At 39.4% G+C, this 15,960-nt stretch overlaps 1 protein-coding gene across 1 annotated transcript in view; it reads left to right on the plus strand.

Annotated features, from left to right (window-relative positions):
• Window positions 1-1,458: 1,458 nt before the first annotated feature.
• The window catches only part of LOC145992724 (uncharacterized), a 44,695-nt gene continuing 30,193 nt past the window's right edge, over window positions 1,459-15,960 (plus strand). Inside the window, exon 1 of the mRNA XM_083129107.1 lies at window positions 1,459-1,544. The gene's annotated coding sequence lies outside the window, so the exon portion shown is untranslated. The remainder of the gene's footprint in view (window positions 1,545-15,960) is intronic.

The following is a 15,960-nucleotide window of genomic DNA, read 5'->3' on the forward strand; positions in this document are numbered from 1 at the left end:
TTTAATTCATCGCATCTAATTCCAGCTTTTATTTGTTTCCACTCATCCATCTCTGCCACAATTTTGCATTTATTCCAAGAAGTTCAGTACAAAAATGATACAAAGAGAATATTGAATATGTAATGTGTGCGCTTCAAACTTGAACCGCACACAGCAACACTGGAAGGGAGGAAACAGCGAGATCGGAGCCTTGTCCCGCGCCTTCTGCGAGAGAACGAACTGCGCATGACCGTTGGGTTGAACATAGGTTCTGCAAATCTCATCTTCCATGTATTTTGTCCTATACCCTCCTCGAGCTTCTGCTCCCGCACGAAGCTTTCACAATGGCAAGAGCTGTCCTGTGGGGGTTCAACTGAGGGTCTGTATCAGGGCGGCCGAATCGCGGTTTCTTCTTCTCAGCAAAAGAGTTCACCGTATTACGGGCACAAATACATGACTTATTGTGTAGAATTTTTAGCGAAATAATGTGAAAATGTAAAGACATTATTTATTGTTCATTCTTGAGGTGATTATCGTATATTACTGGGGGTTCACTGATCCTGTGCGCTATAGGGCCAACCGCGCCTGCACTGTATATACTCCATAATAAGAATCTCTTAGAAGCGTTGCAGAGAATCTAATTTTGAGGGCGCCTAACTCCATTCACTTGGTGTTCTGCGCACGCAACGAAACTCCTTGCACAATTAGACAATTCTTTTTAACTATCCATTCTGACGCGAGAAAGACTGCTTATTGCCGTTCTCTGTGGTTTCTGTTCCTCGATTTATGCTTTTCAACTGAAAATACCGGAAAGAAAGTATAAATTTACAGATGTATTAAAATATGTGTTTTCATTTCTGAAGAAAAGTTACAAGTTGGGTGAAAATGATAAAGTGGAACGTACAATTTGTGTATTATCATTTATCACAATAAGTGATAATACTAGAAAATTGCATTAAAAATGAACATAATTTAGTGTCAAAAGCTCCATAAATACAAGTTTCCTTACCCTATCTTTATTCATAGAAAATATAATCAGTTGTTGAGCTTTAAAACAAGGTATAACATGTTCCGTTAGAAGGTCGTATGTGCATCGTAGTCCTTGAAAAATAAGTGTCCACATTTTTTTTTTTTTTTTAATATCTGGGAACCCTAGTCTTATTTAATGTTAATTCGTGAGCATTCTATTTCTTTCCGGTTGACAGGTGGCTGGCTCCACGTGCATGGGATGTACATTGTGTGTATTTTCGTAGCTGACTGCTTTCGTTCGACTCTCGTTCTTGCAAGCCTACATCCCCAAGATGCAGGAAATCATGCTCTACTTCCATGTATGTTATGCTAGCCTATTAAACCCGCGGGCAGGGAAGTTGGTGGACTGGAAGTGGGTGCTACGTTTCGCCGCATTCGCCATGCTTCTGCTTGCTACCTGTGCGGACGGGTACAACCTTCTAACCCAGAGATGGCGCGAGTATCATCGGCCAGCCGTCACTTGTTTACCAAAAGTAAAGGAGTTTCGTCAACTCACAATTGTGCCAAGTTTAGGATTACCAATATCAAGTGCTGAAGTAAGTAAACCTTTTTCGTACGAGATAAAGCATGTATTTACTGATTCACTTTAGATATTAGTTCTCTCTGCTAACTTGTGTTACAACAGGACCTCATTTTTGTGTTACATGTCGTTGGTCTAGCTACACCCGTATCGTATACACATAGTTCCCGCCAGAGTGCGTGCGCCTCGCTCTGCCCCTAAATGAAGCGCAGATTCCCCCATAGCCGCGCGACCTTATTAGGCGAACATGAAACGTCAGACATTGGACTGCGAGTTCGTGAAATCGAACGTGGGCTTCTCAATCAAAAAAAGAACATTACATAACAATTTATTTTTACTACAAACAAACAGGATCTTCTCGTAAGTGGACAGTATAACCAGCTGCATTTGGAATGGAAGGTAAGTAAAAATTGCACTCTTTCTTTTTTGTAAAACGCACAGAAATGGTACCTTGTGCGGGTGGCCCTGGTTCGCATACTGGTCGAGCATGCATTTTTCGCTTAAATCTATAAAAATTGTACTAAAGCCTTGTTATTAGTGGCGGCGAATGGGTTCCAAAACTTGAGGGGCAAGGTGCCTAAGAAGAGGGGGGCAAGGACACTACTTTCCCTTGCTACATAAGGTTTAGCATAGTGTGGGGGCAAAAGTGGGGGGGAGGCAACTGACCACCACCCCCCTTAATCGCCGTCAGCCGTCACTCTTCGTTATTGTTTATCAGGGATGCATTCCTGTAATCTTTACGGTATTTGCAGAGGTTTTACCGACTATCTATCTGTCTATGCAAAATATCAATAGTTTATTCATAGCAGCACTAAAAAATTCATATGACAGTTACCGTATTTCACCATATAATCGTCGTCGCAGATTTTATGCTAATTTTTTCTGCAAAACAAAATAATTGGTGCGGAAATTACTATGTGAAGCCTATTTTTTTAAAAAAATATATCGATGTTACCGGTACTTTAAAACAACAATTGTCTTTGATGCAAGATTAGAATGCACCGTCAATAGGATCCTTTAAAATTGAATGTAGCCCAAATTGACGTACGTCATTTCTTCGAAACAGTTTAGCGAACAATTTTTCCGTCCGAAAAGAAAAACACAATATCTATTGATATTATTATCAATTATTATATATATAGTCGAAATATTACACTTGAGACAATTTACTATACAGTGCGAAGTACGGACTTTAAAAATAATAATCTGCATCCGAAGATCCTGTATACCACTGTCATTCGTTTCGTTATCTGACGTGATGTAAGGTTATGTTATAAACCAACTTTTGGATTGAAAGAAATAGGGTGCGACGATTATGCGGTGAAATACGGTATTTCTGGTTCTGTGTCGTAACCCTATATTTTTTATAACAATAAAATATCACAATACGTCCGTTACTAAGATAATTACCGTTTAGAGCGTTCTACAATTGATTTCAATGGTAGCAAGTAAAACTTATCTTACTACTAATGTACGGTGTACAGTGCTATACTTGTTCCACGTATAGATTGGGCATGGTACCAAGACGGAACTTGGCCAGAGGTCCTGGGTTCGATTCCCGACCGGGCATGAATATTTTTTTGTGAGTGTCACTTCACCAATTTCATCATATCATTACTCATCCTCGGCTCGATTAGCCAAAAGTGGCAGAAAAGCGAATTAAAATAAAACAAACCAATCAATCAACCGAAACGAAACTTAGGCAGGGTGCGAAATCATTTAAGACTGGTGGGGGGAGAAAGATCTTCATCTACAAACCCCCCTCCCCCCACAAACATACATATAAATTATACGATATACATATTTATAATGTTATTAAAAGTAAAAATAAACTACTAAATTAGTAATTAAAAATAGTATTATTATTAATTACACAAATAAATAAATTTGTTACTTTTATGTATATTAGATATTATAAAGTAGCAAACTACTTCCTTTACTAACTGGTTAAATACTTGAAGTGGTTTTATTATATGTAAGTTTTTATTAAGTTTTTGCTTTATGTTAATATAAAACATTTAGATTGCATAGTTATTATTGTTTTGCATTCTTGATTTACTTTTATTGTGTGTATTGATGTAGGTTTGTTAATGATCTCTTGATAGAGAAAAAGCATTGAACACTCACAATTACACTAATTTGTGTATGTTTTCGGTATCATTCTTAGTACAGTATATTTGAAATTAAAAGTAATTGCTTATCTTTTGTTTGTTGTAACAAAAACTCTACCCCCCGGAATTTTTTGGTGGGGGGGTATTTTTGAGGTCAAGATTGTTGGTGGGGGAAATCACCCCCGTCCCCCTCAGGATTTCGCACCCTGAACTTAGGCACACTTTGTAAGTGACTGAGGAAGCTTGTCTTGCCTCGAGTTGTGAATCTCCAATCTCCTTGTGGTCTCAGTGTTAGAGAAAGTCTCGAGTCTGGAAAAATATAGTTACAAAAATGTAAAACGATATACTTATTAAATCATAGCAAGTAAAGTTCGTGCATATAAATATTTAGTCCTTCACTCTCTTGATGTCTCAGATAAGTTGCAGTAAACTAATTTCGATTTATCCTAAATTTTCATATAATTTACATTTTACTTTGCTAAATTCTCGAACGAGACGTAAATTCTCGAACGAGACATAAATTCTCGTACGACACTAATATCTCGAGAGCAAATCTCGGTCTCGCGTCGACTCTACATATTCCTGTCTCGCCCTGGTTCTCAACATCTTCCCGACATTTTCTTCGGTTGGTTTGCACGTCGAGGTCTCTAACTACCGACGGTTCATGGTTTGAATCCTGACATGGGCATGGCTGATTGATCCTTTATGATGATCATCATCATCATTTTCATCGTCGCGATTAGCTCAGTGAACAAAAAAAACACTTATAATAAAAAGAGAATATGTACTTTGCCTGAAGAAGTCACGTCTTAAAGTAAATTTTTCAAATAGCATACAATAATCTCGACCGAGAGTTTCGTTCTTGTTTTGATTGTGCAGAATTCTCGATCTCGTCTCGATAAATTTCGAATGGTCTGGCCTCTTTCTAAATTTTTACAAGACCATCTCGGTCTATGTATCCATACAGAAATCTTCCATACCTGCATCTGAAAAGACAAGGAAATTTTGAATGATTTTGTGACGTGTGTCTGTACCGAGGGCAATAGCAACTAAATGAGCACCATTAACCATGGTAAGAGATTGATTGATGTGGCTTATTTTAATTCGCTTTTCTGCCACTATTGGCTGTAATCTCGAAGATGAGAATGAATGATGATATGATGAAATTGATGAAGGACGCTCACCGAGACCGGGATTTAAACTTCAAACTTAGGGACGAGACCAAGTCTCTCTTGTTCGAGAGTTTAGTAAAAGCACAGTAAAAGCACGCTGTTGAAGTTACCCTGTAAAATGTACAATATTCTACCGCTAAAATTTTACAATCTGTCTGCCTGCTACTTTACAAAAACGACACACAACAGTTTCTTTTACATTCCTGATTCATGTGATGTAGCTTATAGAATGAAAAGTAAGCATGACGTCCATAGATGCTTTCAGGCTCTGTATAGGCCTATGTACAACATTTGAGACAAGGAAAATAATCCAGATTTAAGTTTGAATATTTCATCTTGCATAAAGAGAATGATCATAGGCGTAAATTGCATACATACCTATGTACCACAAATACATTTTTAGAAACCGAATCATCAAAATCACATTAATTACGGTTAACTATGTAATATCCCATATAGGCGTTAATACTTTTAAAATTATTCCGGTAATTTTTTACTATAGTTGAATGGCAGCAGAAATTGACGATCTTGGGCTATTATTTCTTCAGTTATGTTTTTACAGTGTAGAATGCAAATCATATGAAAATCTCGGACAAATTAAATTTGTGTTACTGCACAAATCACATTTTACTCACATTTTTCAGAACATTGTGTATCTATTACTTCGAAATTCTAAGGAAAATCGAAAATTTCTATTCGAGACCGTAACTGAAGTAAATATATCGATGTGACCGAGAAAAAGACTGGTCACGAGACGAGAATGTGTGCCATTGTCTCTACAACGGGAAAATGTTATTCGCCAATTGCCAGAAATTGTCGAAGGGGTAAGCGATTATATTTACAAATTAAAATAATGTTAGAATAATCGTGCACTATGATTTATCTTTATTAAGGAAATTAGTACTTGAAGTGATGCTCGCGAAAGCGGCGATATTTTCGTGCAAGTGCGACACTAGCTTCATGGTGACAGACCTCCGCACTAAAATGCCACTTGTGGCCTGATTATGTTCTGCTAGTCATCCTGGGATCTTTGGAAGAACCTGCAGCCGACGATGTGGGGACCCTCCACGGAGCGCAACGAAACACACAATACACGCCACTCCACACCGCATCTGCTCTGAATCGATTGACTCAACCAACGAAACTGCATTTGCGTCAATCTACGTGTTCAAAACGAAACAGCAAAGCTCGTTTACTAAAGAACATACGATATTCTTTCTGGTTTCGTCGTTAACTATCTTTGATCGAAATGTTGATCATTTTACTCCATGATTAATAATAGACAATTGACACAATACCAACTAACCTGTTCACGCGTTTCTTTATAACTAAAAGAGAGATAAAAAGAAACAAACAGTAATACTACAGTTGCTATTGAAATATAAAAGTTGTAAGTGATTCGAGTAACTTGCGATAATATGTGCCAAGTCTTTTGACTTCCAGAAAAATCACCAACCTACGATAGTGCTACGTTGCAGTTACGTTGCGTGGGTAACAAAATATGTGTTGTACCCCTTTATATACTTTTTGTGTTATGGATAGATTACGTGAGTCTAGACCTACACGTATTATTGACTGCGGAACTGTAGACAGACCTACATGTATTATATTGACTGCGGAACATTTTGGGAAATAATGAGTTCTCCCGTCTTTTGCCGATGTCGCCACTTACCGCCGCCCTGTTCTGATGAGCTCAGGATTATTAAATTACCAAGAATGTTTTGATTTCTGTGCTCATTGATTCGACATATTTTTTTAAAGAAAATTCCAACCTTTTTTTAAAACCTTTTTCATTCCATGTTAGGTATAAATTTTTACATTCCATCTGAGTCTTCACAATAAATTTATATCAAAGTTGATGGATTGTGATGAGATTTGTTGTGACCAATCGTTTTGGGGAGGATTGAAATAATTACGGAACTGAACAATTAGGTAGGGATTGACTGTTTTCTATTGTTTATATTTCAATTACAGATTACTTTCAGTTTCTGAAGAAGAGTTAAGAGACAATGTGAAGAAATAGCAAAAACACAAGAGACAGAACAAGCGACAAACAAAGTGCGTGCGTATGTTGTATACGATACATACATGTTTTGTTTGGTTTGTTCAGCAACCGAAGAACAGCGATGTCGCCAGAGGACCACTGCGTCAAAATTGTCGATAACTATCAAGAATACATAACTATATGGTAGGTGGCGCTAAAAGAGGTAATAACTATCTACCCAATGCTGTTCCGCTGAAAAGAAGAAGTATTCCGTGAGATCTGAAATCTTTCTTGTCCTGAGACAATTTTTTTGGCACTTGTAAGTCAATAAGCAATAAAGGCAAAAATTCTAAAGTACGTATGTAAACCATGTCAACGAATAAAAGAGAGTTAGTGCTTTGGTCTCAAGGTAGGGGAAATGGAACCCCATATCTAATCCCACCGATTTATGGCTTAGGTCTTCATTGGTTCGCCAGTTTGGCTTAATACATACTATGACGTATGTCATTTGAGATAGAGAAGAGAAGAAAGAATAAGAACGATAGAGAGGTACGGGAAAATACAAAGAAAGGAAGAATGTGAGTGAGAGGATATAAAGAAAGAAACAAGACAGCAAGGCAAGTAGGAAAGAAAAATGTAAAACAAAAGACACCATGAAAGACTGAGAAAGGAAGACGGAATTACAGAAAGAACTTAAAGAGAAGTTGAAGAAAGAATCAATCATAAGAAGAAATGAAAGGAGAAAATGTGGGAAACTGGATTAAGGACCTTTAAGAAATAAAAGTATACCCTCCGCTTTCTTGGTTCTCAGAGCGTTGAGATGTCAATTCACAATCTTGATGCCAAATGTTCCAGGTTCGAGTTCTGGTCTGAGCGTTGGTGTGAGTGTCCCTTCGTTAATTTAATTTAATCATCGATTCATCTTCATCGTCACGATTATCCTAAAGAGACAGAAATGTGACATGTAATATGAAAATACAAATACAATACAAAATACTACGAAGCCGAATTTGTAAATTGTTTCACAAAACAATATTAGCATAGTTCACGGATTTAAAAACAGAAAACTTTATTATTTTGCACGAATCTCGGAAGAAAAACTATACAATATGTTTGTTTTAAAAACTATTATTTATTTTCGCCTCTGTGGCTGAGTCCGCTCAGTGCTTCATCATGCCCCAACGGTTCTGGATTCGAACCACGGACAGGACATCTTGGGTATCTTGTTCTATCACCTGTGCTATAACCATTCATCCTCATCGCCGTGATTAATCTAATGAGATTGAAATGTGACTTTAAATATAACATCGTCGTTTATCACCAAACTACAAAAAATTGTACATAAGTACAAGTATAAGTAATGCTATTGTGACGGAGCTCTGATTAATATCGGTACTGTTTTGTTTTGTTGTTTTTTTTTAACATTAGTTTGCTATTATATATCTTTTTAAGTTTTAAAATGGCTTCTGCTATACTGATAATTCCATTAAATAAATACATATTTGAATGTGTTTTTCTTTCTGATTTGAATACAAAGGTAACATTCCCCGAGCCATGAAGGCACATTTAGAATAAAATAATAAATATTCTCTTGGACTTATTAAACTGAACGACAACTTTTCTCACAGTCGTTGTTAGCAGGGAGACAAGGGGGATATAATATAATAATATTACTATGTATGGTACTTGTACATTATACAGAACCTCCCCCAAAAATCGAATAGTATTAACTAATAGCGCTATTTTTCCTTAAATATGATACCGAAACGAGACAGAGATAGGCATATGCAAAGTCGATCCAAATATAATAACAAGTTATTTGCCATGTTTTTATTCTTCTCATGCCCAGTGTGGTATTTAAGAAATTTTCAGTGGGGGGATTCTACTGATTGTCCAGGGACAGCATGAGATAATGACTTCAAGCCATATAACATATCCCACCGGATAAAATTTAGCAAGCACGGGGTGGACACAAGTACCCAGAGGGGGGTACCCCTTACAAATACCACCCTGCTCATGCCAGCCCTAATTGCACTTTTACACATGTGCGCGTATTTATGTGTGTGGACATATGAATATACATGTGTGTGTGTGTGTGTGTGTGTATTCTTAGTGTGTATATTTACTGTTCGTAGTTCTGTCTTGATTTTATGATTATCAAAATTACTTGTCTTTTTCATCTTTGTCTTATTTTTATTTTATAGAAATTTTATATTTATTTTGTTTGAACTAAATATATGTTGGTGATTGATTTGGTGTTTTAAGTCCACTTTATGCACAGTAAGGCTAATCGGGACTGGACCTACAGTTTAAAGTGGGATCCGAACCACTCGTGACTCCACCGGGTTTCGAACCCGGGACCCCTTGATTACAAGGCGACGACGCTACCATCGGGGAGGCCTAAATATATGTAAACTGTATCCTGACAAGGTGGAAGAAAAGCATATGCTGAACGTCGCCCACTGAATAGAGATTTATTATTGCTATTTTATTATTAGTATTAGTATTATTACGGGTTTCCCTGATGGAATAATGGTATCTCCACACACACGGGGGTTTGAATTCCATTTTAAACTGCATGTTCAGACCCGATTAGCTTACCTTGGCATAAGATGGGCTCTAAAAACAAATACATGGTCTCCTTTCGCACACACATATCTGCAAATCCTTTTTGTGTGTGTGTGTGTATGTGTGTGTGTGTGTGACAGACAGAGAGAGTTCTTAATTTCCTCCCAAACCAACGCAACGGAGATGTATTCTTCGCACCGTTTCTATGACATTATATTCTCCTGATCGAGGCGCGCGACGGTAGGCGAATTGGCACTGCTGGCGGGGGCAGTCAAGTAGCGACCGACATCTACGCGGGAAATTTTGTTAGCGACTGACACGACGAAGTTTGCAATGCTCACTACCGGAGCCAAGTCCAACCCTGGAGTTTGATTTGTTTCAAAATCTCCATGCATAGTACGTGCTGCATTGTATTGTCAGAAGATTGCAACAGTCATACACAGTCCGTCCAGTGGGAAAGGTGACTAATGAGAAATGAAAGACAAGACGTTGTGGACTGGTAGTTTACAATAACGTTTATACCTCGTAAGTCAATACATGCACTGAAGCGGTTGTAGAACTTTGTGAAGCAGTCTTGGTACTCCTGTTTCGGAATTGCCTCCAAAATCGCGATCGAAGCCTTTTGGATCTCTGGAATGGTGTCGAAACGCCTTTCTTTGAATGCCAATTTCAGTTTTGGAAATAGCCAGAAGTCGCATGGAGCTAAATCGGGAGAATATAGGGGGTGATCGAGCTCCACTATCCCTTGTTTTGCCAAAAACTGGCGTACCAATCTGCTCTTGTGCACGGGAGCATTGTCGTGCAACAGAGACCATGAGCCCTGTTCCCGATATTCAGGCAGAACTCTACGAATCCTGGCCAATAGACACCCACGTAATAGTCAGCGTTCACAGTGTGACCCTCTGGAGTGAATTCCTTGTGGATGATGCGTACAATCTCCGCCACTTTTTGCACATTTTCGTCAATCACTGATGGTCCTGGTCGCGGATCGTCTTCAATGCTCTCCCGATCATCAGGAAATCTTGCATACCACGTTCTTACGAATGCCTCAACACCGTAAACAGTTTGAATCATTTGAAACGTCTCTGTTACACTTTTACTCAATGTGAAACAGAATTTAATGTTGGCACATTGCTCCGTTTCCGACCGACGTTCAGCAGGTACTGTCAGTCACAAGATCCGTATGCGTCGACCGTTGACGCTATAGTGCTTTGCAACTTTGCCGGAAGAAAGTCGAAATGTGTCGCTACGTAGTACATATACTTCTCCATAGATCGCACTGGTGGTTCCGTGGCAAAAAAATCTGTCACCTTTCCCACTGGACGGACTGTGTAAGTGTAAACAAAGTTTCTGTCTATTCATAAGGTTATTTCAATCAAGGTCTGGGAGTAAAGAGATTGTCACTCGGACCGAGACGGCCTTGCAAAATCGAGACGTGATCGAGAAAAGTCTCGTCTTGTCTCAATACCGTTCGTATAGTTTCCACCCTCCTCCCGCAATGTATTGGTTCCTTTTTTTTTTTTTTTTAATATTGCAAATTATGTTCACAATATGGTGACAATTCATATAAGCATGGATACATTGTACTGAACCATTGAATTTTATTCATAATTATTGCACAAATTAATGAATATATTGAGTAAACTAAGTGTTGAAAAGTTACCCGGATGAGTGGAGTGATAAAACAATTATTGAAACATATGAGTGTACAAAGGGAGTAATATAAACGTCACCAGACTGGGAAAGTGGATGGGACGCCTCTCCGAACCAACCTTAAACAAGCAAGAAAAAAATTAGCCCAAATATTCACTTTTTTAATTGTACTTAATGGTATATGAAAGTAGGTGAAACAGGCGATCCTAGAAGTATCTTTTGACCTACTTTCTCACCTTAATGGATTTCTCTCGTAAGGCGTGAGCAGTGTTGCCAACTCCTCACTCGAAAAATCACCAAGGTTTTTTGTTTTATGCACTAAACTAACCTACAATGAGAGAAAAATGGACAGAAGAAAAGCTCTGACATCACTTTTTAAGCTATATTTTATGCTAACTCGTTTTTTGACCTACATTTGAAATGACTTACGATATTTTCCTATAAGGCTGCCTCTCTTTTACTGTAAGCCGCCCCCCCCCCCGTTCCCCCAGTGTAATCTACTACGACCTGCTAATAGGCTTTTGCTCTCAGCGTAATTTGTTTTACGCACTAAACTAACCTACAATAAGAGAAAAATGGAAAAGCTCCGACATCAGTTTTTATACTATTTTTTACCTTCTGCAAATCTTGCTTTTAGGCCAACTCGTTTTTGAGCTATATTTGAAATGACTTGCGATATTTTCTTATAAGGCTGCCTCCCTTTTACTGTAAGGCCCCCCCCCCCTTTCTCCCCTCCTCTTTTTTTAGTGTAATCTACCACGACCTGCTAATAGGCTTTTGCTCTCAGCGTAATCCGTTTTACGCACTAAACTAACCTACAATGAGAGAAAATTAGACAGAAGAAGAAGAAAAGCTCCGGCATCAGTTTTTTTAAGCTATTTTTTACCTTCTGCAAATCTTGCTCTTATGCTACCTCGCTTTTTGATCTTCATTTGAAATGACATACCTATAAGGCTGCCTCTCTTAGTGTAAGGCCCCCCCTCTCAGTGTAATCTACTACGACCTGCTAATAGGCTTTTGCTCTCAGCGTAATCCGTTTTACGGGCTAAACTAACCTACAATGAGAGAAAATTAGGCAGAAGAGAAGCTGTGGCATCAGTATTTTAAGCTATCTTTTACCTTCTGCAAATTTTGCTAATATTGTTCTTTGACCTACATTTGAAATAACTTACGACATTTTCCTATAAGGCTGTCTCCTCTTACTGTAAGGTCCCATCAGTGTAATCTACCACGACCTTGCACTCTCGGCGTAATCTGCCACAATGTTTTGTTATTAAAACTCTCAGGTGTGATCTTCTACAATGTGTGTGTGTGATAATCAAAATTTTTATTTTTTGTTAAGGAAATCCCTGGCCCCCAAAAAAGAAAATATCCCGCCAGGGGTGCGTGGTGCCCAACACAGTTCTAATGGCCACGGCTAACAAAGCCATGCCTTTGTAGAGTTTCACGGGTTCTTTTTTTTTAAACCCCCCCATGACTCCCTACAGAGGACCTCCGTGTGTAATGTGTGTGTTTTATGATTGAAGAGAAGAAAATTTTTTTTTTTGGTTAAGAATAGAATGTGTAAGAACTAAAAAAAGTTTCCGTAGGGGGTGCAGCATCTGAAAGAAATAAAAAAAAATATCCTCAAAATAGTGTACATAATATGCTAGAAAAATATAAAAAAAAGTGTGAATGCAAAAATTAATGTGAATGATTGTTTTTTTTTAAAAAAAAATAATAGAAAAATATAAAAAAAAATGCGAATGCAAAAATAAGTGCGAATAATTGGTTTTTTTTAAAAAAAAGTGGTGCAAGAAATAATACGTACTTTTTTGATGAAGAAGTCTAATGGTGCGAGCAGGTTTCTTCCTCGTCATGGCACCCCCATTCTCGGGTGTGGATGTTGCAGTCCAGCAACCTCAATTTGGTGTCGTGGGGATCAAGCGCCACTTTGTTGATCGCGGATGTATGCAACTGGTCGATGGTGCTCGTGATCCGATGTTCGGTCATGCGTTTGATTTTTTTGTCGAACAAGCACGACTTGTAATCTTCTACGGTCAGTTTGTTTGTGCTCGAACGCCCCACCCCCTTTGCCTTTTTTATTTCGGTCTCATCCTGAATTTTGATGGCGTACATTTTCGCTCGAAGACCGGCAAACTCTGTGATGATGCGGCCGTTGACTTCATCCTTCATCTTCCCGATCGTCATTTTCTGGCTGTCGTCGAAGAGCGCGTGATCTTTCGGATAGTTAGAGAAGTCGAAATGCTGGCTCATGTTTTTCAGATCTTCGTATAGATCATCGGTGTGGATGCTGTACACGAAGCTGTCCGTGTCGGTGTACGCCACCTCGATCGCCTCTCCATAGCGTGGTTTCATGATGTCGTAGTGAAACTTGTACATGGCCAGCTTCGACAACTCGAGGATCGCGACTCCCACGGCGATTGGTTTGTCGAATGTTATGTTTCTGAGAGCACGTTCGATCAATACCAACGTGTCGCTCAGTATCGTAAAGTTCTTGTACGTGGGCTGAGCGACGAGCTTGTTTATTTTCTTCGGGTCGGAGACCAAGTTGATATTTCTTCTTTTCCTCACATCTTCCATGCTCTTGCCGTAGATGCTGTTATTCATTAATTTGTATAGGTCTTTGTCTGCGGAAGAAGAAGCTGATGCTCGACGTTGAGTGTTGCCGTCGATATAGGGTGCTAGCCACCTGGTCTGTCTAAACTTCAATCCCGAGTGTATGCGCTTCAAAACCAATCCATGCTGGAGGTAGAATTGTAGGAGACGATAATGCACCACGTAATTCTTCTTGCTCTTGAAGGTGAGCATCAGCTTCTTCTCCGGAGCCGTTTCCATCACAGGTGCCATCGCAAATCCATGGTGTTCTCGATGAAGCGATGCAGGATATTCCAAATCTACTTTCAGGAAACATCCATTTTCATGATCATCGCTCCATTCCAAACAATCTTGAAGTTCCTGCTCGCTCATCCATTCGTATTCCCCGATGGGCAGAGGCTCGGACATGGCATAACCATACAGGTTGTTCATGTCCCAGTATGCCAAGAAGTTTGTCGGTTTCCCCGCATCGAAATCGGCAACATATGGATTGTTGGCTTTGACGTATCGAAGGGGACACTGGACGATTCCACCACGTTTTGCCTCTTCGACAAACAAAAGTTGATTGACGTTCTTGATGAGTTCTATCTTCACCTTCGTGGATTTTAACATTGCCTGCCAAGAATAACCCGGTGTGGTGTAGCTGAAAGCGGGGTCCAAACCATATGCTGCCATTCCTCTCGAGCGATGGAGATGAAAACGGTCGCTCAATAGCGTAACATCCAGTTTCAGATACAGATCGTGATAGTCACCCATGGTTTGACAAGAGAATGTAGACCACACGAGCTGAGCATGATGGTAGTCCTCTTCGCTGCAACAGGTGTCGCTAAGACGACTGTCGAATGCTTCTCTCGGTGGTAATGATGTTTCTGAGAATTTGGAAGCATCCGTCATGTATTCGTACGGGTAAACACCCTTGCGTCTCAACAGTGCTAAATGTTGGTCGCCGAAACATTTCCTGGTGGCGATCAAATCATCGTCGGTGAGTTGAGACGCGAGTGTCGCCAAACTCGAAGACAGAAAGTTGTAGGAGTCCAAGAAGCGAATTTCTACGTGATTGCCATTTCCAACGTCCACCTTCTTGCTGAATGAAATGAATTTCTCATTGGTGCGAGCTATGACGCTAATGGGTTGAGCGTCGCATCCCATCTCCTTTATGAAGATTTTGGCGTCGTAGCCCTCCAAATTGTGAATGAATACTGGAATAAAATTCGGTTTTTTGATTTGTAGATTGCAGTTGTTACACAGGGGGGCCACATATTTTCCCGTGTGATGATTGTGGTGGCGAACTTTGACATTTTCGAGGGTGAAGTTACTTTCGCACACACCACACTGAGAGGCAAGGTCGTATGCTTCCTTCTCTTCCTGGGTAAGAGGCTCCATTGCTTTGTCTTCTCTTAGTAGAGGAGCGAATTGTATGGCCATCTGCTTCAAGGTTTGAAGGAATTTTTGTGGAGCATCATTGCCACGATGTAAAATAACATCGCCTGTGTTGTTGACCATCAATCCAAAAGCGCAGGCTTCGTGATGTAGAATTTCGGTGGTGCTCGATACGCTGGGATTCGGTTCGCATGTGGCGAGTGGAAGTTGGAAACTTTCAAAGTCGGCGCATATCACCACGGGATGCCAGAGTAATGCCTTGTAGTTGGAAAATGTCATGTCTCGAGAAGGCATTTTGATAGCCGTAGCCGGATGTTTACTACACATTTCATGATGATCTCGGAGTTCTTCATCGGCATTTTTTTTCCCTTGACCGTAGAATATACTCAGGCATCTGTCGCATACTTGAATTTTATGTTGATGTGTGGTAATTTGACTTCTTGTTAATTTTGGAAGATTCTGAATTAGACAATAATGATAATTATCATCATTTTCGATCAGAAGTAATCTGATGACACGATTACTTTTAATGTTGCTATGTCTGAGAACGTAGATGGTGTTGTTTTTGTCTAATCCGAAGATGTGTACTGCTATACTTTTGTTTTTATCTGTCTTGTACTGTGTCTCAAATTTACTAATGTCTCGTAGATTTACGGGGTAATTAATGTCAGCCATAGGTTTTTCAAATTCTGAGAGATATTCTGGCTTGTTGTAGTGGTATAAACAATGTTTGTTATTATTGGCTGGGTGATGATCGGCAATGATGCACCACAAAAAGCATCTGTTATCCTCATTTTGAATGTTGATGATGGCTTTCTTAGCGGCTATTTGCCGAGGCAAATCGATGTAGCTGGATGCTCCCATCGGGTTGTATCGTGCCACCTTCAATGTTAAAGTGTGAGGCGAACCGCAAAGTGTCCAACCCGATCCGCGTTGTTCGAAAGTCTCGTGCTTGTTCAACAAAGC

This window comes from Lepisma saccharinum, chromosome 9, assembly GCF_977018435.1.
Source record: "Lepisma saccharinum chromosome 9, izLepSacc3.1, whole genome shotgun sequence".
Taxonomy (NCBI): domain Eukaryota; kingdom Metazoa; phylum Arthropoda; class Insecta; order Zygentoma; family Lepismatidae; genus Lepisma; species Lepisma saccharinum.